General features: G+C 43.5%; 1 pseudogene; it reads right to left on the bottom strand.

Moving 5' to 3' along the window:
• Window positions 1-3888: 3888 nt before the first annotated feature.
• Window positions 3889-10582, bottom strand: LOC131749887 (activated RNA polymerase II transcriptional coactivator p15 pseudogene; annotated as a pseudogene).
• Between the last annotated feature and the right edge of the window lie 7895 nt (window positions 10583-18477).

Raw genomic sequence — 18477 nt, 5'->3', positions numbered from 1 at the left:
TGGCGGTCCCCGGAGTGGGTTTCAGCTGGAAGATGGGATCACCTGGGAGAGTCCAAGGTGGCTTCATTTTTGTATCTGGTATGAAGTTAAGGGAAACTGACCGTAGACGTCCCAGAGCATCACTCTCACATCATTCATTTGTTAGGCGACTCACGAAGCCACAGAGCCCAGCCGAGTTCCAAGGTGAGGGAAATTGGGCCCCACCTCTGCACGGGAGGAATAGCCAAGATTTTGCATCCATCTCTCATCTACCGCACTTACCCTCAAGTAGGAGCTTATAAGATATTTATTTCTTCATGTAGAACTTCTGCAGTGGCATCTTGGGGGAGTAGGAAGAGTCCTGGGCTCACCACCAGGAAACCTGGGTTTGAGTTCAGCCCACTGTCGCTTTGAGCCCCTGTAACTCTTGGGGCCTTAGATCTGATGCTGGGAACACAGAGGTGGGCAGAAGAGTATTCCTGGGTTGTAGACCTCAGCCTGCTCCTGTGGGTGACCTCAGGCAAGTCCTGTCCCTTCCTGGCACTCCACTTTCCTGTCTAGAGGGATGGAAGGAGGCTGGACTTGCTGCCCATTGAACCTCTCCCCAGGATCACCACCCCTGCCAACACTCCCAGGGCTAACTAGAACTACTGGGGAAACAGAGAGGCCTGCTGGCTTCTTGCTGACCTTCCAGAGCGGTCTGTGTGCCTCTCACCTTTAACAAAGCCACAGAAAACCAGCTTTACAGAGCTCAACTGGGGAGGGGGCTGTCTGTTGAGAAATAAAGTCACAGCGGGAGTCCTTTAGATGGCCAGCTCTCCCAAAGCTCCAGAACAGGAAGGGGATTCCTGACCCCGCCTCAGGAACGCTGAGGCTAAAGTGCTCCGCCTGGGCTCCTGTGTGGGAGGGACTACGGAGCCACACCCCTGGCTGAGCCACATGTAAGGCGAGAGGCCCAGGCTGTGCCTCCCTCCACTCGCTGGTTGCAGATGGATCTCCTTAACCTGGAGAGGTCCCCAGAGCAGGCAAGCAGTGCAGAGTCTCCAAAAAGCCCTGCAGACAACCGGGGTCCCAGCCTCTGCCCCGGACGCCCTCCCTGGACCCTTCAGGACCACTCTGGAGCCCCTGATGCTCTGTGGCTTCCCAGGGCCCTGGGTAGGCATGGACCAGGCCATCTGGGGAGAGAGGAAGGCAGCAGGGCTCTGGCCACCAGCAGAGGAGGTGGGGTAGGGTTGGCAAGTGTTCTGGCCTGGGCCCAGGGCTGTGGGATTTACAGGCATCCTGGGGCCTATACATGCTTGGAACAGCTTTTTTATTTTTAGGCCATGAGTAATTGAGCCAGCGGTGTGCTGTATCCCACAGCCGGCCCTGCCTTTTCTCACTCACGAACACACACGTGCACACACACACCGGCACACACATCATTTGGAGAGAGAGAAGTACCTTGTATGGAGGGTTTGTCCTCTGTGCTAGGCGGGTGCCAGGTGCTTTTCCTACGCTCTCTTACTTACCTCTGAAAACTCTTTAAGCCGGGCCTCATTTATCCCCATTTTGCAGAGAAGTGAACTGGCTGAGCCAGGGCGAGGTAAGGTAGCTTTTGCCCAAGAATCCACAGCTAAGTGGCAGAGAAAGGATTTGAGCGCCTGTCCCCTCTCCACCAGCTCAGGCCCTTCCCATGCTCAGTCCAAGTCTGCGCTATCCATTCATCTATTGATGGGCACTTAGGCTGCTTCCATATCTTGGCCATTGTAAATAATGTTGCAATGAACACAAGGGTGCATATGTCTTCTCTAATTGGTGTTTTTGTTTTCTTTGGATAAATACTCAAGAGTGGAAGTGCTAGATCATATGGTAGCTCTATTTTCTATTTTTTTGAGGAATCCTCATATTGTCTTCTATAATGGTTGCACCAATTTACATTCCCACCAACCCTACACAAGAGTTCCCTTTTCTTCACATCCTTACCAACACTTGATATTTGTTCTTTTTGATAACAGCCATTCTGACACGTGTGAGATGATATCTCATTGTGATTTTGATTTGCATTTCCTTGATGATTAGTGATTTTGAGCATCTTTTTTTGTGCTTGTTGGTCATCTGTAGATCTCATATAGAAAAATGTCTGTTAAGGTCCCCTACCTATTTTTTTTTTAATATTTATTTATTTGGCTGCACCAGGTCTTAGTTGTGGCATGTGGGATCTAGTTCCCTGACCAGGGATCGAACCCAGGCCCCCTGCATTGGGAGCGTGTAGTCTTAACCACTGGACCACCAGGGAAGTCCCTCCCCTACCTATTTTTAATCAGGTTGTTTGTTTTTCTGATCTTGAGTTGTATGAGTTCTTTGTATATTTTGGATATTAACCCTTTATCAGATATATCATTAGCAAATATCTTCTCCTATTCAGTAGGTGGCCCTTTCGTTTTGTTGACAGTTTCCTTCATCATGCAAAAAACTTTTTAGTTTGATATAGTTCCGTTTGTTTATTTTTCCTTTTTATTCTTTTTGATGTGATTGTAAATGGGACTGTTTTCTTATTTTCCCTTTCTGATAGTTCATTGTTAGTGTATAGAAATGTAACAGATTTCTGCACACTAATTTTGTATCCTGCAACTTTACCAAATTCATTGACGAGTTCTAGTAGTTTTTTTGGTGACATCTTTAGGATTTTCTTTGTATGGTATCATGTCATCTGCAAACAGTGATAGTTCTATTTCTTCCTTTGCAATTTGGATTCCTTTTATTTCTTTTTCTTGCCTGACTTCTGTGTCTAGGACTTCCAAAACTATGTTGAGTAAAAGTGGCAAGACTGGGCATCCTTATTCCTGATATTAGAGGAAATGCTTTCAGGTTTTCACCATTGAGTATTATGTTAGCTGTAGGCTTCTCATATATGGCCTTTATTATGTTGAGGTATGTTCCCTCTATACCCACTTTGTGGTGAGTTTTTACCACAAATGGATGTTGAATATAGTCAGAAGCTTTTTCTGCATCTATTGAGATGGCTATATAATTTTTATTCTTGTTAAAGATGGCTTATCACATTGTTTGATTTATGGATACTGAACCATCCTTGCATCCCTGGGATAAATTTTATTGATTCTTTCAAAGTAGTAGCTTTTGGTTTAATTGATTTTTATCCATTTGTCCATTTCTTTTTTTTTTAAGCTTTCACAATTTTTATTAAATCCTAGTCTAATTTAACAATATCTGATTTTATAGATATCATCCCATGGTGAATACGTTTACTAAGTGAAAGCAAATCAGACATCTAAGTCATTATTTTCTGCAGAATAAGCAATAAGATAACAACTACACAGAACACTACAGGTAATGACATACATACATTTACTTGCTCGGAGTTTTCATACAAGCCACATTGTTTATCAAACTATATCTCCTAATATTTAATACAGTAGAATTAGTGATTGTAGTTCTCATATAACATTTTACTTACAAGTACCTTATTGAGATAAGTAACATTTTGACAGTTTCAGACTTTCCAAATTAGCATAATATACTCAAGAAAAAGCGAAACGAAACTGAACATAATAAGTTATTAAAAGGAAAATGAAGTGAAGAAAAAAAGGGGAAAGTGAAATATCATTGGGGTGGTGGGAAAAGAAAAAAAATCAAACAAGTCCAGATATTTGACTAGAACGAAACAGATCAACCATGAATTTCACAAACCAACATTTTCTAAATTCAATGCGATGCTAATCCTTTTGAACATAAAAGCTGAGTTGAAACTGAAAGGTCGATAAACTGTTACTTTTGGCCTTAAATAGTACCAACTTTTCTGATCAAAGAAGGCCGCAACAGTTAAGGTTGTATTACTTGATTTTATTTTACACTAGGTGGTGCACAAAAAAGCAATCCTCCTTAATAAAACTGACAATTAGCTTCACTCAGAACATTTTTAATAATGCACATTTAAAAAAAAGTATTCATCTTACAAATTGTTCTGCAATCCAAATATACAGTAGCTTGGAAAACAATGTTTAGAAAACAAAAGCCAATGTAAAAAGACAGATCAAAACAACTAGAACAATACAGGTTTTACATGGCTCTGATTTTACAGTTTTCTTACTGCACCATCCATGTCAGAAATCTGTTCCTTCAGCTGGCTCCACTGCTCAGGATTTAAAGAAATACCTTTCCTTCCTGGTTTCATTTCACCTTCCGGATCCATCCAGTATTCTCTAGTATCAATTAAGACTTTCCCTTTAAAGTCCCGAACACTGACATACCTCATTTTCCCAATCTGAAACATGTTGTCATCCCTGCTGCTGCTGCTCTGCTTAGAAGATGACAGGGCTCTTGAAGTTTCACCAGTCTTTTGCTTCTTTACAGGTTTTTCTGGAGCAACTTGCTTTTTCCTCTTTAACTTTTGGTCAACTTCACTGTCAGAATCACTGCCAGAAGAGCTTAAAGAAACAAGTTCCTTTGACTTCGGCGTTGCTCTGCTCCTGTAGCCGAACTACCTCCAGCTTGCTCGCTCTTCCATTTGTCCATTTCTTATTTCTTTGGTTTCTGCCCTTGTCTTTATTAATTTCTTCCTTCTATTGATTTACCCTGAATTTAATTTGCTCTTCTTTTGGTAGGTTTTTAATATGGAAGCTTAGATAATTTACTTTAGAGCTTTCCTTTTTTTCTTTTTTTTTTTCTAATATGAGCATTTAAAGCTATAAATATCCCTCTATGCACCACTTGAACTGCACCCCACAAAATTTGATATATGTTACTTTTTTTTCTTTTCTTTTAAAAAATTTTTATTTATTTATTTTTGGCTGCGTTGAGTCTTCGTTGCTGCACGTGGGCTTTCTCTAGTTGTGGTGAGCAGGGGCTACTCTTCGTTGTGGTGCGCAGGCTTCTCGTTGCGGTGACTTCTCTTGTTGTGAGGCACGGGCTCTAGGCATGTGGGCTTCGGTAGTTGTGGCACGCGGGCTTCAGTAGTTACAGCTCGCAGGCTCTAGAGCGCAGGCTCAGTAGTGTGGCGCACAGGCTTAGTTGCTCCACGGCATGTGGGATCTTCCCTGACCAGGGCTCAAATTCATGTGCCTTGCATTGGCAGGCAGATTCTTAATCACTGCGCCACCAGGGAAGCCCTGATATGTGGTACTTTTATTTTCATTCATTTCCAAATATATTCTAATTTCCCTTTTGATTTCTGCTTTGGCCCATGGATTATTAGGAAGTTTGCTGTTTAATTTCCAAATATTCTGTATTCTTTAATATTTTCATATGATATGCATATATTACTTATTCAAAAATTAAATTTGAAATAATTTTAAAATAAGAATAATGACTCACAAGTTAGGAGTGAGAATCTACCCACACACTGAACTTTCCATCTTCCCCTGACTACTCTCTCTCTTATGTGCCATAATTCATCTCCATCCACCCACCTGCCTAGGCCAGAATACTTTTACACTGTCCTTAGCTTCTCCCTCTCTCATTCCTCATATCCAAATAACTACCATGACTTGTGGCTTTTATTTCCTGAGGTTTATGAAATATGCCCACCTCCTTTGCTGTTATCTCAGTAGAAGACATCATTGACTCTAGTTTGCACACATGCAGAAGCATCCTAATAGCTTCCCCACAAAATTCTTATTAGTTACAAAGGGGAAAAGAGGGACTGTACAGTATAGAAGCCTGGAAGATGTCATCTGAATCAGGTGGTCAAAATGAACATCACTGTTAATGGGACAAATTGAAACCATGCACCTTGTTAAGATGCAATGAGAAAAATGCATCCTAAATATATTATTTTATGAAATTTTATGTCAGAAAATCCTATTATTTTAATTTAATCTGTATTTAAAATTTCCTTTCTATTATTTGATTTTATTAGCTTTCTTTCTTAGGGTTAGATTTCTTTTGTGTGTGTGTGTGTGTGTGTGTGTGTGTGTGTGTGTGTGGTACGCGGCCTCTCACTGTTGTGGCCTCTCCCGTTGCGGAGCACAGGCTCCGGACGCGCAGGCTCAGCGGCCATGGCTCAGGGGCCCAGCTGCTCCGCGGCATGTGGGATCTTCCCGGACCGGGGCACGAACCCGCGTCCCCTGCATCGGCAGGCAGATTCTCAACCACTGCACCACCAGGGAAGCCCTAGATTTCTTGATGTGCTCAAAATTTTTGGTTTCCAGGTTCATCTTCAGTAGTCCACAGAGATGTTCACTGTGCTCTGGAGCAAGGATTAATTTTTTTTGATATTTTATCTATTACTCTCTTGTACTTGAAGCAGCAGTAGTGCCTTAAAATATGAACTTATAGAGCAAATCTTTAAAGTCCAACATTCTGTCTATACTCTGATGTAGTAGAAAGAGCCAGGCTCTCAGCAGGCCAGAGACCTACTTTTGAATCCTAGTTCTGCTGTGTGATCTTGTTCATGCTTCTGAATTTTGAGACCTAGTTCTCTCATCCAACAAATGGGCATGATAACACCTGCCTTGCAGAGTTTTTTGTGAGGATTAAGTGAAAAGTGCCTGGCCCGGCTTCCCAAATGTTGACTTTGTAGTTGAAACTGTGATTGACTCTCCCATACAGCATGAATGAAACAGAGCAATTTGATATTCTGCCAACAGGTGCAAAGGAGGCTGCTGGACTCTTAAAAACAGAAGGACACCAGATACCTGTGACTGCTCACATTGACATTGAGTGGTCCCTTAATCCAGTGTCTGTCTGTGTGTTCTCAGAGGGAGTAAGTAGAACACAATGAAGTCAGAATGTGTGTTATTTCTGGAGCCAGAAAGTGAGAAATCCAGTAGCAGGAGTAACCTTTCTGGTGCTGATCAGTTGCTGGAGCTCTGGTAACTTGCAGAAATTAACTAGGCAGGACCTATGTCTCTCTTAGGGACAGAGTCAAAGGGTCCTGTCATTCAGATCCAAACAGCCAGTAGTAATAAGAAGCTGGAGGATATTGGATGTTTAGGTGTGGGAGGTGAGAAGCTAGAGCTACATTTTTTAAAAAAAGTTTTATTGGAGTATAGTTGAGTTACAATGTTGTGTTAATTTCAGGTGTACAGCAAAGTGATTCAGTTATACATGTACATATATTAGAGTTAGTTTTGAGTGAAAAAATGTCACAGTTGAGCCCTGGCGAAGATCTGAGGCTGCCTTCCGTTGGCATTTTTAAAATTAAATTCTTGAGTCTTGATAGCATTTTTCTGGAGCACTTCCAAACCCAGGACCCAGCGTGGGGGATTTGTCTCCACTTCCCAGATATTCCAAGATTCTTTCTGTGGGTTCCCTCTCCCTCGGAGGTGCTCACCAGATCCCTTCCCGCCTGGCACCCGACTCCCAAAGTCATGGCCAGCCCCGCACGGATTTTCACTTGAATTACTGACGCTCCCTTCTTTTTCAGGGTCTGCCTCATGGCCAGTACATCCTTCACAAGGACACCAGAGGGGGAAATTAAGGCAAGAGAGAAAGAACTGAAAAAGGTATGTGACTACATTGAAGGCACTTTCACATTTGGAAATTCATTTAATTCACTGAAACCTTATAAGGCAAGGAGGACATAATACTTATTTTTACTTTATGCATGAGTTTCAGGGAGCTGGTAATAAACCCTGGAGGTGGTAATAAACCCTGGTCACTTTTACTTTAATCACAAAATTTTTGAAATTATAGAAAAAATAACCTTATTTTGCTACATTAAAAGAAATGGTTAAAATTTGTTGTTTTATTAGTCAAAATCAGCCTAAAAGAATTATTTTTGTTCTGTTTTTTTCTTTCACTTACTACTGAATGTCACTGTAAATGATAATGACAACAAAATAAATATTTTTCAAACACATGTTCATAGTAAGTAGGCGCTATGATAAACCTTTTTTGTGTGTTGTCTCATTTAATCATCACAACAAACCAGTATAGTATATGTTAAGAGCCCCATTTTCCAGGTGAGGCCAAAAGAAATTTAACTTGTGTATCGCTTAACATTCTCACGTAATTATTTTCCTAAGTTCCCATATAGTGTTCATGATTGGGGTTGTTAATTGCTACATGCTAGTAACGTTTCCTAACTCACCCAGTTCCTTTTCCCTTGTTAGGTATGATGATTACAAGAGCTGGGGGGGGGGAGCTTTATTCATTTATTTGTTGCACAAATATTTAGTTAGCTCCTCTGATGCTGTCAGGTGCTGTGTTAGATCCAGGGGATACAAAAGCAAGACAAAAACATTCACTTTCACAGAGCAGCCCACAGCTTCCAGGGGATGTAGCCTGCAAGAGGCAAATACAAGGCAGGGTGGGGTGGCGGAAGCCCTGGATGCTGTGGGAGCACAGACCAGGGAGCCTAACCCATGCCAGCAAGGGCAGAAGAACAGCTGCCAATTAAGGTTAAGTCACTCCAGGAAGACCGGAATATGTTGAATGGTCACAAGTTACCATATGCAAAACCATTACGGCCACCAGACATGAGCCATCCATGACCCTTTGATAGAACTTGGAAATTTAGTGGTCTCAGGGGTTCAGGTACTTGAGGATTTGGAGCCCCAAACTATTTTCATTCCATGGTAATTTCATCAGAGTCTTGTTTGCCATTCCCTAGGCCAAGGGGCCTAAAACAGCAATGGTCATGCCTCCGTTGTCCTTGTGGTGATGACATTGGTGATGAGAAGGATGGTGGTGCTGGTGCTGGTTTTGACAGCTTTCAATCACTGAGCAGCTACATGCTCACTTTGTGAATGTTATTTCATTGATCTTCACAGCAGTCCTATAGGTAGTATTGTTACCCTCATTTCTTTAGGTCAGAAACTAAACCAGAGAGGTTAGGTAACTTGCTGGAGCTCAACTTACTAATAAACAGAAGGAACCAATTCTCGAACCACAAGAGTTATACCATTCAGACGGTTAAGAGCAGTGAGAGTGTACTGGTTTTCCCCTAAGGGTGCTAGTGGTGGGTTATTGTGTTTAAATTATAGATACCCTGCTGCTCTTAATAAAGTGCTTGAGGTAGCTTACAATAACAGCATTACAATATAGCTTAAAAATAGGTACTACTGAGTGGGAATTAAAGCCAATGTGCTAACTGTTGCTGTGATTGCTCAGATAGGCTCTGAGCTTCCTGGCAGCCATGGTAAAAATGGAGGCATTGTAAATGGCAAAGCTATTATTATGGAGAATACAGTGCATGTTTTTCCTGGCACTAATTTAGAAAAGCATTTTTTTATGATGGCACTAAATTATGTAAAGTATAATCCTCAACAATTTTTTTGGAAAAGCAGAAGATGATTCCCCATGGCTATATTCTTCTATGTAGCGTCTATAGAAACCAAAGGCAGATATTTTCAGTTGGGTTTCCCCCAAAAAAAGACTCTAAGACTGATATTTGTGTACAAGAGGAGCGCTCTCAGTAACAAAATGTGTGAGAAATGTGCAGGACTGTGCAGAGGGGAAGTTAAACTGCTGTGCAATTGCCACAGAGGTGTCACCCTTCCGAGCCTACAGGAAGCAACCATTTCAGTCCACCCCTCGTATCTCTCAGTTGCACCTGCTTTGTATAACAAACTTATCGTAGCATGGAACAGCTCCTCCAAGATTCTAGTGGTTTCTTTGAGGGCAAAACTTACAAGAGAAATGTTAGTGAGACAAAGTACAGACCCCACTGCTAGAAATGGTCTTAAAGCTGCAACTGACACACTTCATCCATGGTATGCAGAATAATGACCCCACAAAAGATGACTTGCCTGCAAGTTTTTGTTCTCTTTTCAGGGATGGTGTTATATCAGGGACTCAGCTTTGGTCTCAGTTTTGGGCAGGTTGGATATCCAGCAATGTATTAGCTAGATCATCCTTAATGATTGGGAGCCCGTGCTGTTGAGTTGATAAATGACCTCCATTCCTGGTCCTCTAGATATTTCGTTGATATACTCATTGTGACAGTACCAGGGTGGCTGATGACAGAGGCTGACTGATATTAACTGGCCAAGTCTTTCTGGATATTTGGACGTTCCCTGCCTTTTCTGTGGTGAATGCTTTCTGGTGAGCACTTAACATGTGATACAATGATCTCCACACATTATGCCCACTTCCATAGCTCCACCCATCTGCCTCTACCCTAGACTTCCATGTGCCTAATATTCCAGTCCTTCTCTTTCCAGGACCTTGTCAAATGAGCCAGGTCACTCACCACTGCCCATGAGTCTATGCATATTCTTGCCTTGTGCTACTTCTGTGTCCACAGAAGGTAATGACCAAGTGTACCATTTGAAGCTCTTCCCACTGGAAGGACTTCCTCTCAGTGCCCTTACAGTGCTACACCAGAGCGGAGCTACATGGGCAGCAATTCATTTTTGGCTCCATGTACCAAACAACCCATTTATGAGGACTTTTCCTTCTCTGTCAGCTGGTCATAAAGGACTTTCCCTTGTGAACATAGATACGAGCTGAGGGAGAGGCACTGGTGTAACAGTGATGGATGACAAGGGGTCTCAGCCACCTGCTGGTGCAGCTTACTTGTGTGCTCAGATGTTGGTCATGCCCAGACCTGCCATACTACTTCCATCTTTCAATGGATTGCTGGTGGACCTACCTGAGCTTTTGACTTAGTGGGTTTAAGATAATCCAGTTCATGATAGGCAGCTGTGGTAGGGACCATTTCTAAAATGGCCCCAAAATGTCCTATCTTAATCCTCAGAATTTGTGAATATGATGAGCTATGCCTCCTGTAATTCTGCTATGCTATCCAGCACATTTAACCTTAAGATAAGAAGATTAGCCAGGTGGGCCTGATCTAATCACATGAGCCTTTCAAAGTGGAGAGCTTTCTTTGGCTGGTAGCAAAAGAGGAAGTCAGAGAGATTCGAAGTGGGAGGGGAATTAGATGTACTGTTGCTGGCTTGAGGATGATGGGGCCACATTAGAAGGAATGTTGGGGCCTTAAGGAGCTGAGAAAGGCCCTCAGTTGGCAGCCAGCCAACAAGAACAGTCCTACAACCGCAAGGAACTGAATTTGGCCAACAACCTGGTTGAAAGCAGATTCTCACCTAGAGCCTCCAAATAAGTACTTAGCCTGGTCAACGCCTTGATTTTGGCCTTGTGTTATGCTAAGCAGAGAACCATCTGAGCCATTCTGGACTTCTGACCTATACAACTGTAAGCAAATAAATGTGTGTTCCTTTAAGGCATTACATCTGTGGTGATTTGTTACACATCAATAAAAATAGATTACAGCATCTCTGGCCACATAGGCACTTGTTACTCCATGGTCAGCAAGGTCAGAGATTCTGTCTCTACCAGGGCCCAGCTATTTTTCTTACGTATATAATTCTCTGCTGCACATGTCATGGCTTATTCCAGAACTCAGGTGTATACATTATGATTCTCCTATTGGGGTTTGTAATGAATTCTACACAGCATCTCCTCCTTACAGAAACCCCTCCAGCACCATAGGGTCTTCTGTGTGTCACGTGACCCAAGCAGCAGCCTGGACATAACTGCAGAATCCATTCTTAGTCGGTGCCTTGGTCAAAGCTGGCAGCCTTCTGTAGCACTTGACAGATGATGGGTCAGAGCAGTATCCCAAGTGTGAAATAAATATGCTGCCTCTAGAACAGAAAGAGGTCAAGCAAGTGTTGTGTTTCCTTTTTGGTGGTGGGTGATGCAAGATGCATTAATTTGTCTGTTACTTTGGAGGGGATGTCTGGCAGGCCTCAGATCGCTGGATCCTTAACAGTTCACTAATGTGGCAGGCCCCTGAATCTTTATAAGGTTCACTATCTCACCATTTGGACTCCAACATATTTCTTGCTCATCTGCTATTATTAATATGATATTATCAAAATAGAGGACTCTTGTGATATCCTGCAGAATTTCCAGCTTGTCCAAGATCCTTTGGGCTATTTTATGACAGATGACAGGAGAGTTAAAGTTCTGGAGCAAGACCATTGATGTATACTGCATGTATACTGCTGACTGCCCCATGTGAATGAAAACTACTTTTAATAGTCTACGTAGGCTACAGTGGGCTTAGCCCACCAGGCCAAAAGTGGAACTATTAAAGCAAAAATTAATGAGTTTAAAAAGTAGAAAGACAGCAGAAATAGTAAACATACCCAAATGCTTGTTCTTTGAAAAATCAACAAAATACTTAAACCTCTAGTTAACCTAATATGAAAAAGGAGCAAGACAAAATACTCAAAAGCAATGACAGGAACAAAAATCCCTGTTCCTGGAAACAGGGAACAGGCTATATTTTTCTATGTAGCGTCTATAGAAACCAAAGGCAGATATTTTCCTTGTAGCCACCTATGAAAGTAATTTTGAATCCCTCCTTTATCACAAGCACAGGTATTAGGAGGGCGGTGTCTAGTCTCAGGAGAGGTGCTAGAGCTGCACTTCCTGCCTTGGCTGGTTATCCGTCTGGCTCCAGGACTCTTGTGCCTCTGTGCTATGAGACTGGCAGCTGGTGTCAATGTGGTGATTTTCTTGGCTCTGTCCTCTCTTCTGGTATCACTTTTTCTGTAATAAAACTTTTGCTTTGATCTGCTGGAGTGTCTTATTTGCTACCACTAAAATAATCAAAACCTCTCTGAGGAAAACTTTAAAACGCTCCCAAAAGGCATAAAAGGAGACTTGAACAAAGCAAGAGACATCCCTTGTTCTTTGACAGGACCATTCAACATCATAAAGCTCTAATTCTCCTGAAGTTAATAATATAATTTTAACATGATACTAATAAAAATACCATATTCTTTTCTAAAGGAGACAACTCCAGAAGTCATGTAGAAAAATAAACATTCAAGAATAGCTATAAAACCCCTCAAAAGGGACTTCCCTGGTGGTGCAGTGGTTAAGAATCCGCCTGCCAATGCAGGGGACACAGGTTCGAGCCCTGGTCTGGGAAGATCCCACATGCCGCAGAGCAACTAAGCCCATGCACCACAACTACTGAGCCTGTGCGCCACAGCTACTGAAGCCCGTGTGCCCTAGAGCCCGTGCGCCACAAGAAGAGAAGCCCCCGCTTGCTGCAACTAGAGAAAGCCCGTGTGCAGCAACAAAGACCCAATGCAGCCAAAAACAAAACAAAACAACAACAACAAAACACCGTCAAAAGAAGAGCTGTGAGAAGAGACTAGGCTTCTCAAATAGTAAATGATATTAAAAGATCTATGATTAAAACTGGTAAATAAATAGACAGACTATTAGAATAAAATAGCAAGTCCGGGAATAGACCTTAGTGCACATGGGAATTTAGCATATGATAAAGATATTATCTCAAATCACTGAGGAAAAGCTGGTTCTTTTTATAAGTGGTGTTGGAGCAACTGGATGGCTATTTGGAGACAGATAAAGTTGGATCCACGCCTTACACTGTACACCAGAATAAACTCCAAATGGATCAGAGGTCTAAGCATAAAAAATAAAATCATACAGGTACTAGAAGAAAACAGAATCAACTAACAAGCATAGAAGGATTGATTCAATTAGAAAAGCCTTCATTTATAACAGCTTCTGGCAAGGGTCATTAGTGGATGCTAAAACTATTGGGTGAATGACTATTGGTGACCAAGACACTTACATAGTCTCAATGTGTCAGCACACAGATGATTTCTAATTACAAAGGGAAAGAGATGAGACCTGCTTTAACCAAGCAAAACCATTTAGTATCATTAATAATGGTACAATCTGAAAAAAATGGGCCTCTCATGTGAGGAATGGAAAACATACAACATCACATATGTAGTCTTCTTGCTAAAAAATTTTAACCTGAATCTAGTAATAAGAAAATGATAAGACAAATTCAGAATATAGAATATCAACTCTACAAATCAATTCACCTGGACTCTCTAAAAATGTCAATGTCATGAGTGATGGGAAAAAAACGGTGTGGAAACTGTTCTAGGATAAAGCAGACTAAAGAGAATAACAAATACAATGCAAAACTTTGGTTGAATCTTAGACTGAAACAAAAAAGCAAATATAAAGGACATTATTTAGATGACTGGGAAAATTTGCATATGAAATGAAAATTATATATTATTGTATCAATGTTATATTGCTTGGGTGTCTTAATGATATTGTGGTTGTAGAGGAGAACATCCTTGTTCTTTGGGAATACTTGGTATTTAGGAATGAACTGTCAGGGTGTCTACCACTTATTTTTAACTAGTTCAGGAACAACAAAAATATTAGATAATTATCTGAATCCTTGAAGCTTAATATGAAACACACATTTAAAAAACCATTGCTCCATTGCTTGGTGTTCCCTGGTGGCCTAGGGGTTAGGATTCCGGGCTTTCCCTGCCGTGGCCCAGGTTCAATCCCTGGTCAGGGAACTAAGATCCTGTAAGCCGTGCAGCTCAGCCAAGAAAAAAAACCAAAAAACCTGTTGCTTTAGTAACGATCTTCATCTTCATGACACAACCTTAGAAATCTGAATTCTAATTGTTGGAGGTCTGGGGTGAAGGTTGTAGAGACACTCAATTATCATAAAAATTATCCTGGATGAAATAGTTCTTCAGGCAATGAACACCCAGGAATCGAGTGGTTGTAACTTGTCAAAGATTAGGGACAGAAAGAAAAGACTAGAATATGGAGAAAGAATGCAGTCTTATTATCTAGCCTTAGACTATGTGAGATTTCTTTTTTTTTCTTTTACTTTTTTTTTTTTTTCTTTCTTTCTTTTTGCGGTACGCGGGCCTCTCACTGCCGTGGCCTCTTCCGTTGCGGAGCACAGGCTCCGGACGCGCAGGCTCAGCGGCCATGGCTCGCAGGCTCAGCCGCTCCGCGGCATGTGGGATCTTCCCGGACCGGGGCACGAACCCGCGTCCCCTGCATCGGCAGGCGGACTCTCAACCACTGCGCCACCAGGAAAGCCCCTCTTTTACTTTTTAAGGAACATTTTCACTAAAGTATAACATATGTGTAGAAAGAGGCACAAATCATAAATGTATAGCTTGTTGAATTTCTACAAAGTGAATACATGTATGAAACCATCCAGATCAAGACACAGAACATCCAACAGCTCAGAACCCTCTCTAGGACTAAGATTCTAAACTCAGCTCGAGGATCACTCAGGGGATGCTTTTTTCCCCATTTCCTTGGAATATTTATTTAATGTTTTTCAGCAAACAGTTTTTAATACCTTCCTCTGAGTCAGACACCCTGCAGTGCATGTTGCATCACACATTATCATGTCCTTCATTCTCAGTACACACCTGCCCTACCAGAGGCTGTTTCTATGCTAACATCCTTTTCAGTTAAAGAATAGACGTTTGTCAGGCGTTCACAGTCCGGCATCCACCTATTCCTGGCTCCCTCAGATTTTCCACTAAGGGAGTCACAGGCTCTCCAATACGCCTGCTTCAGGTGGAGTGGATGTGGCATCTGGCACCAGGGGTAAGCATGAGTCTCTGGCTCAGCCAGTGAGATTATCACATTTTTTGGCTGTAGATTGGTTCACAAATAGGCACAGGACTCAATCCGAGCCAAAGAAGTGTAATAAGGATTTTGTTAGATGACAGGGAGAGGCACACTCACTTTTCTACTAGACTTGAACCAAGGGGGAGTGTAGATGTGGAAACGCTGAGAGCCATTTGCCACCTCTGATGGGTCACCCCAGCCTCAGAGTTTCCATGGGGTTGGCTGAGGTCTCCATTGAGACTTTACTCTAGGCTGACTTCTCTTTCTGCCCAATCCTGCTTCCTTCTCTTCCACATGTATTGATCCCATGAGCAGCCCTAATAAACCTGCTGTAGCCCATTTCCGTCTCAGAGTCTGCTTCCCAGGGAATTTTGGCAGGCACGGTACCAAGCACTCACATACATTGTTCATCCGCAGATGAACTCTGAAGGCATACTATGTGCCAGACACACAGCGCTGTGACACTCACAAACTAGGAACCTCATTTTAGAGGTGAGGAAACTGAAGCACGCAAAGGTTAGGTAACTTCCCGAAGGTCACACAGCTATAAAGTGACAGAATCAGGATTCAAGCCCAGGTCTGTCTGATTCTAAAGACCATGCCCCCAATGATACTGCTACAAACAAGCCAATGGCAGAACTAAAAACCACTCCAGATTTCCAAGTCTACCTAGCCAACATTCTTGTGCTGAATCAAAGAAACAAATATACATTCGATTGTGGGCAAATCTCCACGTTTGAGGATGAAAGGGCTACCAGGAGAGGCATGCCCAGTCCCTGCAGCCCAGGCGCTCCTGATATAGTCAGGAGAACAAGGCATGACACGTGCAAACTTAAACCACAAAACAGTAAAAAAGGATCACATTGTCAAATAAAAAATATACACACTTAACTGGGAGTACGTGATTAATTGCCAAGTGAGATGTGCAGAGCAGCAGTGCAATATGCTCTCCAAGAAGGGAGACATTCCTGGGCTAGAAGGTGCTCCTGGGATGGAAATGGGCTCAGTCAGGCAGGGCATAGAGGGAGAAGGGCCCAGAAGAAGAGGTGCAGGGGGGCAAAAGGCATAAGGTGTTTTCCACGGAAAGGATTAGACCAGCCTGGCCAGACACAAGTGTGAAAGGAGCTGAGCCTGGAGGCTGGACCAGGGGGCGCCTGTGAAGGTTTCTGGATGTCAGAGTCCTTCCTTCTTGGATCATGTATCCTTGTTTCCTGGCTCCTCCCCACTTTCTGTTCTCACCGGATGCAAATACCTTGCCTTCCCTGGTGGCCCTGGGATTGGAGTTGCGCTCAAGCCCTCAGGGGCTGCAGGATAAGGTGGGGAGCCCCCGAGGCCCCGCTGGTTGTGCGTCCCTTCACCTGGCTTACTGGGCTGTCAGGCCAAGGGGGTCAGATCCCTCAGCTCCTCCCTCTCCACCAGTCCCTTTCCTCCCTGTTATTACTTTCCTCAGGCTGTTGTAACAAAGCCCCACAAACGAGGTGGTTTAAACAGAAATGCATCCTCTCACAGTTCTGGAGGCCAGAAGTCAGAAATCCAGGTGTCAGCAGGGCCATCTGAGCCTCTGGGGGAATCCTTCCTTGCCTCTCCCTGGCTTCTGGTGGTGGCTGCCAATTCTTGGTGTTCCCGGCCTTGCAGCTGTGTCATGCCAGCCTCTGCCTCTGTCATCACACGGCATTCTCCCTGTGTAATCTATGTCTCAATTGCCCTCTTTTTGTAAGACACCAGTCATATTGGATCAGGGCCCACTTATGATGGGGGCACTGTTATTCCCATTTTTCAGACGGGAACACTGAGGCTCAGAGAGGTAAGGTAGTCTAAAGTCATGCAGCTAACAGGTCATGGGGCTGGGTTTCTAATCCAGCTATTCTGACTCCAGAGTCTATGCTGAGAGGTGGCTGGGCAGGGCGTCCTTCTTCGGGTGACCCTGCGATGACCATAGGTGCCACATCAGGGAGCAGCACCAGTCTCCCCACTCCAGGCCAGCTGCATGGGTGCCCACTCAGTGAGGTCAGCATATCACAGGTTCTCACTGTTCCTGGCATCATGCTGGCATGCAAAGGCCTCCGGTGTTGCCTTCCATAATGGTCACCTGATCCCCGAGCCAGTGGGCAAACAGCCTGAGATGTTTATTCCCTGCTGACCAACTGGCCTGACGGACAGACAGCCCTGGTGATAAGGGAAGACGAAGGAGGCAACTGGGGGGAGGGGCTGGATAAAGGAATCCCCTTCCTCTGAGAAGTGCTATTTTGCTTGGCTGGGCCCCCCCCCCCCCCCCCCCCCCCCGAGTCACACTACCAGCCTCTGAATGACAGTGACATTCCCCAGGGATTAAGTTTGCAGTGTAGAAGCTGGGTCTCCACAGGGGGTGCGGGGGCGCCCCATGGAAGTTAAATCATGCAACTAGCCACCAGCTAACATTTTTCCCACATTCATTTCATACCTCCATCACTTCCCATCCCCCCTCCAAGAAAATTCAGCTGCAACTTGTTTTATAACACCCCTTATTGTACCCTGCTGCTTTGCTTTCTCTTGGTAATAGCAAAAGAGATAAAGCCATTCTCTGGATCCTTCAAAGCATAGCTCAAAATTCTTCTTTTCCTGGAAGCCAGATGCAGGTAAACCTGCCCTACCCGGCTCCGAGTGCCTAGTATTCTAACTCAGTCCACTGTTGGTTCATGGCCAGGTACTGAGCAAGCTGTGGAAAGACAGAGGTCAAGCTACCTAGGCTTGGGGCACTGATGCTTTTAGGGAAGGCAAAGATGTTGATGTCACTCCTGGTTTGGGATGACTGCTTTTCTGTTCAGGAACATTGGATACACCTAGTGGTCCAGAACCCAGATTTTCTGACTCCCAGCCAACTGTTACTTTTTTTTTTTTTTTTTTAAAGTAAAAGAAGGTTTATTCAGGGAGAAACACACTCCACAGACAGAGTATGGGCCATCTCGGAAGGCAAGAGAGGTCCCAACTGTTACTTTGATACAATACCTGTGCGGCTCATCAGAGGGCAAGGGGCCTGGCTGATAAATCCACCACCAGAGAGATGGAGGCTAAGCCTGTCCCTACAGCCAATGAGGGATGCTCTCCATGAGTTGTTAGGCAGAAAAGAACCTCTTGGGTCATGTCCTTACT

The sequence above is a fragment of the Kogia breviceps genome, chromosome 2, assembly GCF_026419965.1.
Source record: "Kogia breviceps isolate mKogBre1 chromosome 2, mKogBre1 haplotype 1, whole genome shotgun sequence".
Taxonomy (NCBI): Eukaryota; Metazoa; Chordata; class Mammalia; order Artiodactyla; family Physeteridae; genus Kogia; species Kogia breviceps.
The sequence above is the reverse complement of the archived record's forward strand: the minus strand, read 5'-3'. Positions and strand labels throughout refer to the sequence as shown.